Genomic DNA, 14,850 nt, shown 5'->3' on the forward strand with positions numbered 1-14,850 from the left:
AAACAAATTCAAATTCTGCTTATGGGAAGTATTTTGAACAATTTTTTTAAATTTCGTATATTAGCGAAAAATGGCTACGGAAGAACACCCAAATTTGGGACTCTAGTGCCGCCAAACTAGAAAATGTCGTCTATATTCACCTGCATCACGTGAATCTACATAAAACTACCTATCGAATGAGCCCAAAAAATTCAAACTATTCTTTCGGAAACTATTTTTAATGATTTTTTGAAATTTGGTAGGTTAGCGAAAAATGAGTGTAAGTATAGTGTAGTGTAGTACTAGCATAGTATAGTATAGTACTGGCATAATACTAGTACGCTATACTGTAGTAAAATATATTCTAGTATAAATTATACACTATTGTAGTATAGTATGTACTAGTACGGAACATTACTAGTATATATGTACAGAACAGTACTAGTACATATGGTGTTATTTTAATGATATTCAGAAGCTTTTATGAAAAGTCAAACTTCCGCTCAAAAAGTCGATTTTTCGAGTAAAGTATTAAACCTACTGTTTTTTCGGGACATGACCAGTCACTCAGGGAAGGTCCCCTGAGACACGATGACTGTCAGAAAGAAGAGAGGAAAGACAAATAAATAGGGAGATGGTAGACGCAGGCTAGTGGGTGTGTACCCCATCCATAAGTATTACGCCTTTATCAACTGAACGCGCACTAAAGACAGGTCAACCCCACACATGAGAGTTGAATACGTGAACACTGACTTAGTAGTCGCGGTTGTTACCTGCTGGGCTGCCTAGGCGGATAAAAGTTAATCATCTTTTCTTAATAGCATATTTTCCGTGCAGGCTGTACTATTAACGTACCGCAATTCTTAATCGATTCGTTGATTGTAAGTACTTAATACGTAAGAGTTTTCGAATCAATACACTTTAATCAAAAAATAAAAAAATCCTTCATTGAAACCAAGGTCATTTCTTTTTAAATTAAAATGTTTCAAAAAATTCTTACATGTTTCACTACGATATGGTATTATGAAGAAGCTGAAGATGAAATATGAAATCAACCGAATGAATTTTGATATTTTAATGATGCAGCCAACAAACGATACGGTAAATGGACTCGAGTTAAAAGACTTACATTGATCAGAAGAAAATGCAATTTTTATGCACAGTCCAGTCTCCATCTGGAATCTTTGAATGGTTTTAAAGATACGGCAAAAAACGCGAACGAAAATTATTTGAGCTATGGCGCTTACCGTATTCAAAAATGGTGTTTCGAGAAAAACGCGTTTAAAGTTTTAAGTAGTCGTTTACTGCCGTCCAATAAAATTCGAAAATTTTACCTTTTGATGTCATTTTTCATGATTTTTTTGAAAAACGTACAATGGTTAACCGCCTTAAGAATAGATAGATAGCCAAATGAAACCATCAGTATGAAGTGCTGTTAACAATAACGGATGTAATTGAAACAAAGAAATGTTCGTGGTATCTCAAGTTTTCAGTACGAAGACTCTTCGCCGTATATAGCAAAACTCGCTATACTGTTAACTGCAATGTCCTACACTCTCCGCTCTTATCACCCGACATTACTACTTCCAATGGACGCGGATTTCGATAGAAAACTTATTGTTTACTCGATTTGGGTTATCTTGTCGATTGCCTGAATAGAAGAGATATTTTCTCGGGATGGAGTTCGGACATTACCTGAAACGGGGCAGAAAGTAGAATAGCCAGCGAGGGACAACATTTTGATAAATCTGTTCATTCATATGTTCCAAAATCCATTTGTGCTATCAATATTACTCTCTGACGGAAACCCTACCACAAAATCATCGAGAGTGCCAGCGGTTGTCTGCTTACAAACTTCTTAACTAACAATTCACCTATCATGGAGACTCAAGATCTAACAAACAAGTCTGCGTATTACTGAGGGGTCCAGAAAAATACCAGTGTAAATTGATGGTTGGCTATATGGGTTGATATCTGCGCACTGCACATTAAAAACCGACGAGAGAAAATTGGATTTGGATGACAATTCAGGAAGTATGGACAGTACAAATGCAAAATAATGCATAACACGACACCTACCTGCGGACGAAAATTATTGAATCCAGAACGGTCGGGTTGCCCAAGTAGAATTGCTCCTAAGGTACGAATGCCTTCTTGCCTGACCGCGAGATAGTTGCGGCGCTTCGAGGAGTTTATGGAGTGTTTGTTCCCACCTCAATTGCGCAGCGTTAAATACTTGCAAGCGCGGATAAGTCTGCTCTTGCACAGAAGACAGGGTATGGACCATACTCAAGCCTTCAAAACTGGGTCTCCTGCCTTGGTATAATGGCTTAGACTGGCGGGATTGTGCTGCAATCTCAGAGCGCCGGTAACCTCAAAATTACCCTCTAACCCTACAGATTTTGTCTGAGTAAATCTCGCGGGCAGTATAAATACATCGGTTCAGAAGTGTTCTGTATTGACAACATATAGATTCATTATGACCTTTTTGTACATTTTACCCAGTCTCTACAATCATTTTCATTTTTATCATGTACTTGTACTTCCTACTTACCATATACATCAATATTTTAAGATTTGTATTGCAACTCCCCAAACAAGTATTAAATAGCAAGTGAAACTTCGCTTAATATTTATTCAAATATTTGTAGGCAAACATACGTTAAGTTAAAATAAGCCAAAGCACATCCACAGACATAATACGTTATGACTGGCTTAAGTTTTTTTTTGTCAATGAGCTCTCACAAAGAATTAAAACAAATTCATCAACCTTACGCAAACAAACACGCGCACGTACCATTCCTGCAGGCTATTACTTATTACCATTTGCTTTTACTTAACTAGAAAAGCATTAGCATCCTTGCAATGAATGTAAACAACATGTAAAGCATAAAAAATGAAAAAACTTATTTATCCTTTAAAGTTCAAATATTAATTTAATTGCTTTTTAACTTAATGTAGAATGTGCTGCTATAGTAATAATCATCTACACGCCGGTCAACCTGCTTTATCTCGGACATAAGTATTTTTGTATATAAATATAAAAAGTGCGACCAGTGCGAGTGTGAATTCCTTCCTCTTCTTTTGGAAGTCACAAACATAATCGACAACTTTATTTACCGGTAATTTTGAGTAACAAGGTTTAATTATAGGGGAGATTTTTTTTTTATTGAACAGGCTGTGGAGCCATTTACACGCAAGTCAGACTCTTCGCTCGATATATACACAGCCTTGCACCAAACATAAGCAAGTTATATATATATACATATATATATATCGTGGATGCATGCGCTGTATTAACAACAACAATAACATTGGTGTATTGCTCTCTTATTAAGGAAAAAATATATATATATATATAACTAACTATATATGTAACTAATACACAAACAAAAGTTTCTGAATTTATCCGTGTGCATATGCGACGAACGAACACATTATGCTGAAGCGGAAGTATCAGGAATGTGTTAAGTCTGTCCAATGATTAATTCGCTTCAGGCAAAAAAAAAAAACAGGCAGGCAAGCAGACTTTTGCTGGCTGGCCGAATGACTGACTAAATAACCGAACGTCTTTATATATGTATACATATATATATATAGTCCCGGACTAAATGGAGATGGATTGTGTATAATAAGTAAATATGTTCGTACATTTCGGCTGACTCAGTAGTTGGCTGGTTGGCTGGTTGGTATGTTAATGGCTAGCCTGTCTGGCAAGGGTTTCGCCACATTGTACTTGTTCGTAAAATTCTAAAAACAACAATCTACAGCATGGCTGCGCAGCAACCTTTGTTTCGTATTTTTTTTTTTTTTTTTTTTTTTTTTTTTTTAATAATTTTTTTCTTTTGTTTTTGCGAAATTCCAACATTTTTCATTATTTGTTGAATCGAATTACAGCTGCCACAACAATAATACTACTCTACCATATACATACATACAATGTACAACATATATATTTGAGGGGTGGTTGACTTGTGCTTTGGTTACCTTTACCCCCGACTGGTAACTTGCCGTGACTGTGTGTGCCGTAGCATTATGGTTCAAGGACTATTATTGTGCGAACGTGTATTTGTGTAGTCAGCTTCATTTATATATTTCTAGGATTATAAACGAAACTTGACAAAAATCATCATACAATAAATGCAAGGCTTCTGCACAATATGCACACATATATATATACAGACACACGCACTTATATTTACGCTTGTGATTAGTAGAGGTTTGTGATCGGGGATGAATTTACTTAACTTACACCCCAATTCTTCGGTTTAAAAAAAAAAAAAAATACCAAAAACTTTCCCTAAAACTTTTTGCTTTTTTTTTTTGTTTTTTTTTTTTTTTTTTTTTTAAATCAACAAATACAATATTCTCGCAAATGTGTCCGCATTCGCATATGTACACACGTAAGTGCTTATATGAAATAAAGCAACCCTTGTCGTCATAGTAACAAAAGATTTTTATTTGATTTTATTCTACAACATCGTAGTGGAGGAGCAGCAGCACCAGCAGCAGCAGCAACAGCAAAAGCAGCAGCCATAGACTGCACAAAAACGGATGAATTTTTGTTACTAATGTGTGGGAGTATGAAAATGTCTGCCTCCTAAGACGGAACAACTCATCGCATACACACAGATCTCTTTCAGTTGTTTCCGTTTATCTTGTGGCATTTTTTCTGCATATTTGCCTGACTATCCCTCTGACTTTGTGTCTTTCTGTCTGTACAGCAAACGAGTAAAGTGTTGAAATAATGTTGCAGTTGTTGCTGTCGTTATATGATAGGGTGATGATAATGATGACGATAATGATGATGATGTTGATTTTAATACAGCCGCCAACACATAAAAGTTAAATAAAAGAGTACAATTTACCCCCGTCCACGTCCACTTTGAGGTCAATAAACTTGAAATGTTTTGTATCTCTCGGGCCATTCAGGCAGACACTGACTGTACCGTTACTCAATTTGCACCAGCACAGACATACAATACAAATACATTAAAATACACTATGTGCACACGTTTCTGCACAATATAGCAAATCACAAGTTCACACATACACACACATTTATATATATATATTCACGCTTACACACATACACACACACGCACACATTGCACACGAATATACCGTAAACGCAATTTAAATTTATTGTATATAGTTACTGCCGGCTGTCTATTCACATCATTCGCATTGAAAGGGTGGTTGGGGCGATGATTTTGATTTTATTTAAGATAGGGTGGTGGAAGTAGTGGTGGTGGTGATGGTGGTGGTGGTACAATTCTTTCCGCATTGTTCGTCGTATTATCCCTATTATTGCCGTTTTTGTAAGTGCTTTCCATTACATATGTATGCGTAAACCGTGGATATACATACGAACACGTACATATTTATTTGTGAAATTTTATTGTAAAACTTTTTGTTTTATTCACCCATGAATTGCGAACGAAATTTTTAGTTGCAAACAGTGTACAGCTGCTGATTATTAATAATAACACAAGCCCGTAACTTCCTCTCTTTCTCCTTCTCTCCTCACTATCACCTTTGATATACGCAATGCTTGTACTCTAATATCACCCAAAGTAATACACGCGGCGCAACACACAAAAAAAAAAAAAAACTACTTTTATAGATAATTCCCTCCTGAATATATATTACACTTTGCCACGACTATATACGTGTATGTTGTTATTCGCAAAGTGAACGTTTTTGGAAAAACTTCTCCCATTTACTGTTATTATTTTCCTAAATAATTTATGGCAAGAGAGGAAAACAAAGAGCCTTAGGAATAAAATTGTTATTGATAGGTGAATTACCTTAAACAAAACAAAACAAAAGAAAAAAAGCAAAAGATGGCACATACACGAGCCATTAGCTTTCTGCCCCTAAATAGCATTTTAATAAAATTTTATTTACTAATTTGTTGCGAGGGTGATTTCTCAAGAGTGTGAGAGAGGGGGGTTGACGACAGACTGAAAATGAAATCGTATAACACAAAAAGGATTTACATTTGTTTATATTTCCTTAATATGATAAATTCAACATTTTCCTATATACGTATGTACATATAAATACACTCGGGAGCAAAAAAATCGCACACCACCTACATTTTCACTTCGAAATTACAAATTTATTAAATTAAATTTAAATTGCAAACATAGCTTCAATTAAACCAAAGTACACACTGTTAACTGTTTGGAAAACACAAAATGCTTATCCTTGATCTTCAAAATCGTTACAGTGGCAGTAAAACAATAGAAATACGCCAAAATTGGTGGTTACAGGTAGCGCTGTTTGCACGATTATGAGCCGTTGCAGAAAGATACGCACCAAGAGAAATTACATCATTTGCGTACCAACTTGCTGTGTGAAAGGCTCTTTGCCCAATACGAGGTTATTCAAAGCAAGAAAGTGGATACCACACCGAAAGAAGTGGCAGAATCGAGGCCCGAAAGTTAAATTTAAGCTCTTCAACGATACAAGACACCGTCGGCTAAAGTAGGCAACGCGAAAGTGGGTGAAAATATGTTGCCACACAGCGTGATGATCGCTTACTTGTCACAACATCACTACGAAATCGCAGCTTGAATGCATTTTAATTCGGCCGGCATTTTCAGAAAGTTAGAAGAGTGGAAGTCAGTCAGTGGACGATTAGGGAATGGCTAGCCGGAGGCGGCCTGGCGGCGCACAGAGCAGCAACTTGATCGTAATTGACCACAGCTCATCGACAAGCACGTCAAGTTCACTCGAAAATGTATGAATTGGACTATGTTCAATGGAAGATTGTACTGTTCTACGGTGAGTGCAGAATTTGCCTTCACGGTTACGACGGACACTGAAGAGTCTGTCGAAGACTCGGTAAGCGTTTCACACAATGCTGCATCTCTTGGCGTGTCTCAGGTTTTGAGGAGGCATGTCACTGGAAGCGAAAACCGAATCTGCGCTCATCGCATGGCAGTATCTGGAGAAGACTGATATGTCGACTATGGAGTGGTCTCTCAAAGCCCAGTTTTCGCTCCTACGAGTCTCGGAGAGTTTCTTCAGTTAGAGTTTAGGAAGAATGGGACGCGGTGCTGCAGAATTTGATAAAAAAAATTTATTCGATGAAAAGTTGAATGAAAGTTCTTATTCAGGGTAGGCTAGTATTATTAAATATTATTTTCTTACAAATTTTATTGTCTGCTCCTCTTACACCTGTCCATAATCGCGGAAAGAGCGCTATCCTGAACGATTGAGTTTAAGTATTTCTATTGCTTTATTGCCACTGTAACGATTTTGAAGATCAAGGGTAAGCATTTTGTGTTTTTTAAAAGCTAACAGCGTGTACTTTAGTTTAATTGAGGTTATGTTAGCCACCAAAGTTTAAATATTTCGACACGAAGCGAAAATGTAGGGCATTTGCGTTTTTTTTGCTCTCGAGTGTACATGAAGGATATGCTTCACTTTTTTTTTTTTTTTGCAAATATACTCTAAACTTGAAGTTAAAACGAGATAAAAGTTATATTGGCCAGAAGTTTTTAATGCCAATACCAAGTTTTATTAAAACGCGAAACATGCTCAATAAATGATAATTTCATAGCATAAATATTTACCTATGTACGTGTGTGTATAGGTGGAAAACGAATGGAGTATCTTAATAACATATGAAACGATGTACGGTGTCTAAAATCGGTTATTGTACGACCTGGCAAATAAAAACCATTGTTATGTACAGTGCTTAACGCAAGAATCGCCGACATCTCGCAAATATATCTATTTCTACCAAAAGGGATCATTTTGATCCCCTATTTTTGTTGACCTGTCACAGTCGTAAAAATGAAGGGAGGAAGATGTGTCTACTTGATCGATTAAAAATCCAATGTTAAAAAAATGGATAGGATTTATCCGCACACACACCTACCTACCCATACGCAAGGAACTCAAGTTATCTTGAACCAAAAAGGATAATTATTTCATATTTTCATCTATAACTTTCGATCACGTGAAGATATTTTTGAAAACCTGTGATCCGAATATTCGTCAGAATAACCTTCATGTTCACATCGAAAATAGTCTTATTAATACGGCCAGAATTTGCGATAAAATTTTTATTTCAATTAATGTAGAATTTATATACATTGGGATGAAGAGAAGAGAAAAAAAGTTAGCATCGATCTTTAAACCTCTTTGTTCGCAATAATAGGATGTTAATCTCCCATTCATCACCTTAAAAACCATACCAAACAGTTCCTTTTATGGGCTGTAAAGATGCCCCATGAATAATTTGTGCATTTTGCTAAGAAACAACATCGCAACGTAATGAAAAACGCTACGCATTATGGCTTACACAGATTTGCCAGGTCAAATCTAATCAATCACAATAATCGATATGAATAAAAATTCCTAAGCAGATTATAAGTTTTACCTCTTCAAAGTCTTTTGTATGGTTTTTGAAAAATAGCTACAGTAATAAGTGTATATATATGGTAAAGAGGGGGAGGAGTGAGGGGCAAGTGCCATTCTTTTCTCTGCAGTCAAAGCTTGGAAATTTCTAGAAGGAGGAGGGCTACGGTGTTCCAGTTAGCCTAATCTCTAAGTCCCGCCGGCTAAGCTTTTGTATGTTAACTTACAAGATCTTCATTTCTATTGATTATCTAATTTATTGCAAAAGTGATTAATGGGAACCACGTCATCTTCCGTTACGACAATTTGAGGCCACCGCGTCTGTTTTAAACGACTCGGCACAAATGCAGAGAGCTTAGTTGGGAAGTTCCGATATATCCACAGCATAGCTACAAGTAGGATAGAAATAGACCAAACACTTCAACAAGCCCATGATGATACCATAATAACTTCATCAGGAAAATAGAAAAAGTCAATCTAAAACTCAAAGTATAAGAAAAATTTAGTTGAAGTTTTATAAAAAACGCTACGAACATTTTTCTTGACGCGATAGATTGTTTAAAAATTTACCTGCGACAGAATATCATTGCGAAAAGTGGATAGCGTTATATAGAGTTAGTTGTATACCGCAATCAAATGAGTCATCACTTTAAGAATTTCCTAAATATATTCTAGAGAAAGCAAAGTCCAGAAATTACAACCCGTGGCCAAGTGAACCTTAACACCATTCTACGCAGAATGAAATCGTTAATATCGTACTATTATCTGTAATTAGCAACTCGAAGCATAGCAAAAGCACTTAAGCGTTGGATGCAACTATAATTAAAAAAAGACTTTGGTTTTATCGGGAGATTAAAGATGCAGTTTTCAACAGCCTTTATATGAAAGGCCTGCACAACAAGATATAAATTATTTGTGTGTGTGTGTGTGTGTGTGTAATGAATGACTGCTAATGGAGAATTGCATTATAAAAGGATTTTATATGGCTTATCTGGGTTGATTTGTTCCAAATGCATATGATAATGACGATGGAATAACATAAAAAGAAAGTAGAAAAGCGAAAGTAACACAAACATAAACAAAAAAAAAACCTAACAATTGAGATACTAAACATGTGTTAGAACAAACTTCTAAGATCCGTCTTTTTTAAACAGAATCAACTCCACCCGCCAATGCTTCAAATAATTATTTTAAACTTTTCCTACTCTGTTACAATTTATATACAAAATTTAATTGTTGAATGTTCTAGGCTCAGTTTCCACGTCGCAATCTACCTTTTTTCTACCGAGAGAAAGAAAATGGGAATAAAAGAAGAAAGAAACAGAGCGAGAGAGAAAGAGAAAAGGCAGATATTCCACTAATCTAAGTTGTGTACATAAAATATATGCGATGTATCTAAAGCATACTCTTATGCATTAGAAACGTCTGACGACGTTACAAAAGAATGTTTTACGATTTAACCCATTCACTGCCAACTACGCGCTACAAGTTTAGATAGATAGATAAATAAAATCTTGGCATCGAGGAAAAGACGAGTTAAATTTCCCTGATAGCGAAAGGGTTAAAAAGCAATCACATTTTTTCATCATTAAGCAGATTTTCTATGTTAACATGCCTTAAAATTATTCAAGAAGACGAAAACTTTTCCAAAGTCTAAGTATTACTTATTGTTATGCAAAATCCTATGTACCTGTGTGCCTATTAAACTCATGTGCCGTTAGTGAGTGAGCGTAAATAAACCTGCACTACAAGTGCTTAAAAATAGAAAGAGAAATGAAGGAAAATGTATAAGTAGACACACACAGCCACACAAGCATATATATAGATAGTTATCCTGAATTTAAATACTTATTATTGTGAATGCATACTTAAACACACAAAACCTAACGAGAGCACACTGATTTCCTTCTTAAAAATCTTACTCGGCAATATAATGAGAAAATACTTTCTGAACTTTCAAGGAAATTGAATTCAAAATTATCAGAGAGAATTCTAAGTATCTATGCGTATGCATACGTTTTTATATGTCTGGAAAGCAGCACTGCCAGCAGATAAACGCAAGTGTGAAAGTACGTAGGCTGAACGTAACGTAAGACAAAACAAATACATGTAGACTTTTACACCGATATGTTAAAGCATTTTATATAAAATGCGTAATATTTCTTGTGAAAAGGCAGTACACAGACACAGACACCATCAACAACAACAACCACGACTTAAAATATAAATATTAAAGAATAATACCAAAGGAATATCTTTCTTATTTGCACTGCTTGTGAATTTGATAGAATATCAATAATAAACAAGGAAAATATATTCAAAAGCGTTCGAATTTTTTATACCCACCGCCATCACAATTATTGAAAAAAAAAAGAAGTTTTAAAAGTTTATAAAGTTAAACAGAATTTGACGATTTTTTCCAATTTTGTTTTCTAGCAAGGCCAACAGAATAATATACGTAAATACTTTTATCCGTGTATTTGTTTATTGCAAGTTATGACTAATGAACGAAAAACCCAAATTTTTATCCTTCTGCATAGAAACATACTTTGACTTTGATTACTTTGCTCTATAGGTGGGTGCTTTCTCTAACCGATTTGGCTGTGAACTGCGTACAAGAACTTCCAACGTTTACGGTAAATTTAAAAGCGATATCTTAAGTATTGCGATCAGTACAATTGTCATCACATCCATTATACAGACGGGCAGGTCGAAAAATCTATAGTTTACAACGCCCCTAAACCCATCCATCCATCCTTCAATAACAGATGTAAAAACCTAAAGAACTAACAAACAAGATAAGCGATGATCTATTCACTGGGCGTCCACTGTATCGGGCATATGTTAATTATTACATTATAATTTTCTAAATTTTGTCGGTATCCCATAGTTAGTAGACCAATTCTTATTCTCTAACAATATTTAAATATTTAAGCTTTATGAACTATTATCTGTTATTAGAATAAAAATGTCCAGCGACCTGTCGAAATGTAGAACCGAAATATGTGATGTGTATAGTCGTTCTCATAAGTATGCTTACATGGCAGGGTAATCAAAAAGATAAGGAGACAGAGCCTATTTCACTGTTGTTTACCAAAGTCATATCGTAAATATCGTATTTATATATAACGCGGCCTAGAAAATCAAATCGTTTATACTGTGTTTCTACCAATATTACAAACTGAATGACAAAAAACCGTTCCTGTTAGATAGGGAAATGCAGCTGTAAATCGAGCGATAAAAAATACTCCACGCTCGTGCCACACTCAAACATTCATGTTGGTTTGCACTATTCGCAAGCATACGGCATAAACGAAACGCAATGACTAACAAGAAATGCAATCATTAAAACAGCAAAACAACTCAAAATGGTACAAAAAGTGAGCACGTGAACGAAATTCTTATAAATTGTAAATAAAATGAAACAAAAAATTTACAATCCAGTTGCACGTGCATTTTTCTTGCACTCTTTGTAGACGTATTTGCTATGTAGATTTCTTTAGGATTTTATTGAAACTTGATTCCTACTCTTTCGGCCTTTTGGAATCATGTATATGAAAATACCTATTTAAATTTTCTTGATAAAATTTTTATTTTCTAAATAAAAAAATTAATAAATAAATAAAAAGATATAAACATTAAATGTACTTTCCAACTGTCGGCTAAATACAGTTTTGACAACCATAAGAAAACAAATTGACGACCGTCGTTATAAGAACAACGCCGCCTTCCAAGCTTTATATGAATATAGATAAGAAGTTCGGCAAGAGCGAGTGGTTTTATATGGCTAAGTTTACAATCGATATCAGCGAACCGATTCAATGAACCAATTATATTTTTCCAACGATTTTGATTTCATATAGTAAATGAGCAGTGAGTAATTTTTGAACTTCAATCCTTATGACAAAAACACACAAACCGGTATTTTCACGTATCCGAATCGAGAGTGCGCAAATATAATGGCGAAACGAATAAATACAACACTTAAGAAAATATTAATAATAACCTGTTCAAATTTTTTACATAGTCTGATGTTCACTGCTAATTTTTTTTTTTTTTTTAGTTCTTTTTAATAATACCTGGTAGGTCTTTATTTTTTACTGCGCGCTTAACACCTCCCGCGTTTAAATCGGTCGTACATATGGCAACTCTGTTGTGACACATGCAAACCAACAATAAAAATTATTAAACAGCTGCAACGCTCGAAAGTATAAAAACACAGAATCGGGGGCCGCCCCCCCCCCCATTTTTTTTAAAACAAGTAAACAACATTTAATGTTGTTGTTATTGGAGCATTAGTCATCCAATACAAACAGTGGGTCGAATACATACAATCTACAAACAAGCTATAAACGTTATCGCTTGTACCGCACCCCTCTAAATAACTATAAAAAAGCATTGAAAGAGACCAATACAAGCGAATTTGCCAGAACTGTTTAATAGGCAACAGTTGTAGCCCTGCAAAATTAAAATACTGCACATATGTCCATTTGCAGCAGTCTGGAATTTCAACTAGCTTCCGCCTTTAATAAGCAGCATGCTTTTCTTAAACGCACAGAGGATTGAAACAGCCAAAGAAACGAGAAGAATTGAAACAATATCGACTGCGTGATTCAAATGTACATATCGGCCGCCTTCTCTCTTCCTTTTAATTTTATTTAAAGTCAGATTTCTTAAATAATTTTTAATCTTTAAATTCAAATAGGAATATCACTTACGTTTCAAGATTATCTATAGATTCCCAATTTCTCTAACAGAAGCCGCCATTTGAGAGCGTACACTTAATCGATTGTTTGCAAAGTTGAGCTAAGCGGCGACGATGTCGTTATCCTCACCAATACAAACATTCAGTTTATACAATTGCAGTACGCTAAACTCACACATACAAGATGTGTGCGTACTCTTTAGTACAAGCAATAAATTCGGCTGCTTGTTTATTCTATTTTCACACGTTTTTTCTTTTTTCGTCACACAAAACACAAATGCATTTATTAACCACACATTTTATCGTAATATATGTTTCCATAAATTTAATTGTCAGGTTTCTATTCTTTTTAATCTTAACACTTTTATTCTTAATATTAAATTCTTTCTTTTTTATTCTTAAAAGATCTCTTCCATCCAAACGCGGCTTCCATCCATACCAAACAATCCAAACAATTACAACGCACTGACCAAATTAAGAACAAACGGAACGGTCTATTTCATTCTTAATTAATTCCGATAAACCAATAAAAAAATACGCCAACGCTACCAAATGACCGCATTTCTATGTTTTGCAGAGTTCCCAGATCCTTTGCATTGTATGAAAATAAAATTAATGAAATGCTTGTCACACAACAAGTCGGCTATTATAATGCAATTAATTTTTCATATAATAATTTAAGTCAAGCGCCAAAGAAGCTTTGCAAGAGGAAAAAAGCTATTGTGGCATTTTGTGGATATAACAACTATTTTGGATGGCATTTGTAGATATAACAAGTATTATGGATGGCATTTGTGGATATCGCAAGTATTGTGGATGGCATTTTGATCAGAATTAATGCAGAATTTATGCAGAAATTGTTGAGTTTTTTTTGTAAACAATGTAAAAGAGAATTTGAATACACGAATTTTTGAAATAAAATAATGTGCAATTGTGACTACCAAACAATTTTCACTTATCCCAGTTTTACACTGGTTAGATGGTACTAGAGCTAAAAAATTTTGGATTCATTTAAATATGGTCTCCTCGCCGATTTTAAGAACAACTTACTTTCATTTACGTTGTACGTGTCCTCTTTCTCGATCTAAAAACGATCTGAAGCTTCTCCTAAAAAGAATGTACAAAGTTAGGGTTGTTAAAAAAAGCCTATAAAGAGCAATTTACTTTCTGAGATGGAATTGTCGTCAACAGCTACCTTGATTTTTTCCTCCAAATTTGATTTCCACTTTTTTTTAAATTCACGACTACAATTACGTTTCGGTTTCTCCCGTAATATAGATAAAGGGGACCGCTCCAAATTTCTTAATTTCTTTCTTAATTTGCTCTCAGGCGATGCTGTAGGACTGTTAAAAGGCGTTGTAGAAAAGTCCTCAAATATAATATCTACTATTGTTTTCTTTGTGTTGTCACGACGAGCTCCTTGTGGTTGCGTCCATGTTGTTGTTTACTTCTTTCATCATAACTTCCACTTCATTGCAACATTCGATTAACTCTTCATCAGTGATAGCAAACGTTAAGAAGCTAGGCGAACATATATTTTAAGTGTATTTATGTATGATAAACATACATCTGTATATGTAGGGAGAAAGTCAAAGATGATGCAAAGCATTCTTTTCAATATCTTTTTCAAATTGAAGATTTCAGAAGTTTATACTTGTTAAAAGTTTCAATAAATTTTAGTACCAATGTTCTATGTATTCTATAGGCATTGTTGCTGGACTTAATCCTTAAAAGGTTGCCTTTCTTATCAGTCGTTGACATTTAAATTGAACACATGAAAAGAATAAATA

General features: G+C 34.8%; 1 protein-coding gene across 2 annotated transcripts in view; it reads right to left on the bottom strand.

Annotated features, from left to right (window-relative positions):
- Nucleotides 1-13,490, bottom strand: part of LOC119634225 (brain tumor protein) — an 82,027-nt gene extending 68,537 nt beyond the window's left edge. For both annotated transcript variants that reach the window (XM_038028261.1, XM_038028262.1), the window contains exon 1: nucleotides 13,074-13,490. The gene's annotated coding sequence lies outside the window, so the exon portion shown is untranslated. The remainder of the gene's footprint in view (nucleotides 1-13,073) is intronic.
- Between the last annotated feature and the right edge of the window lie 1,360 nt (nucleotides 13,491-14,850).

This window comes from Glossina fuscipes, unplaced genomic scaffold (genome assembly GCF_014805625.2).
Source record: "Glossina fuscipes isolate IAEA_lab_2018 unplaced genomic scaffold, Yale_Gfus_2 2, whole genome shotgun sequence".
NCBI lineage: Eukaryota > Metazoa > Arthropoda > Insecta > Diptera > Glossinidae > Glossina > Glossina fuscipes.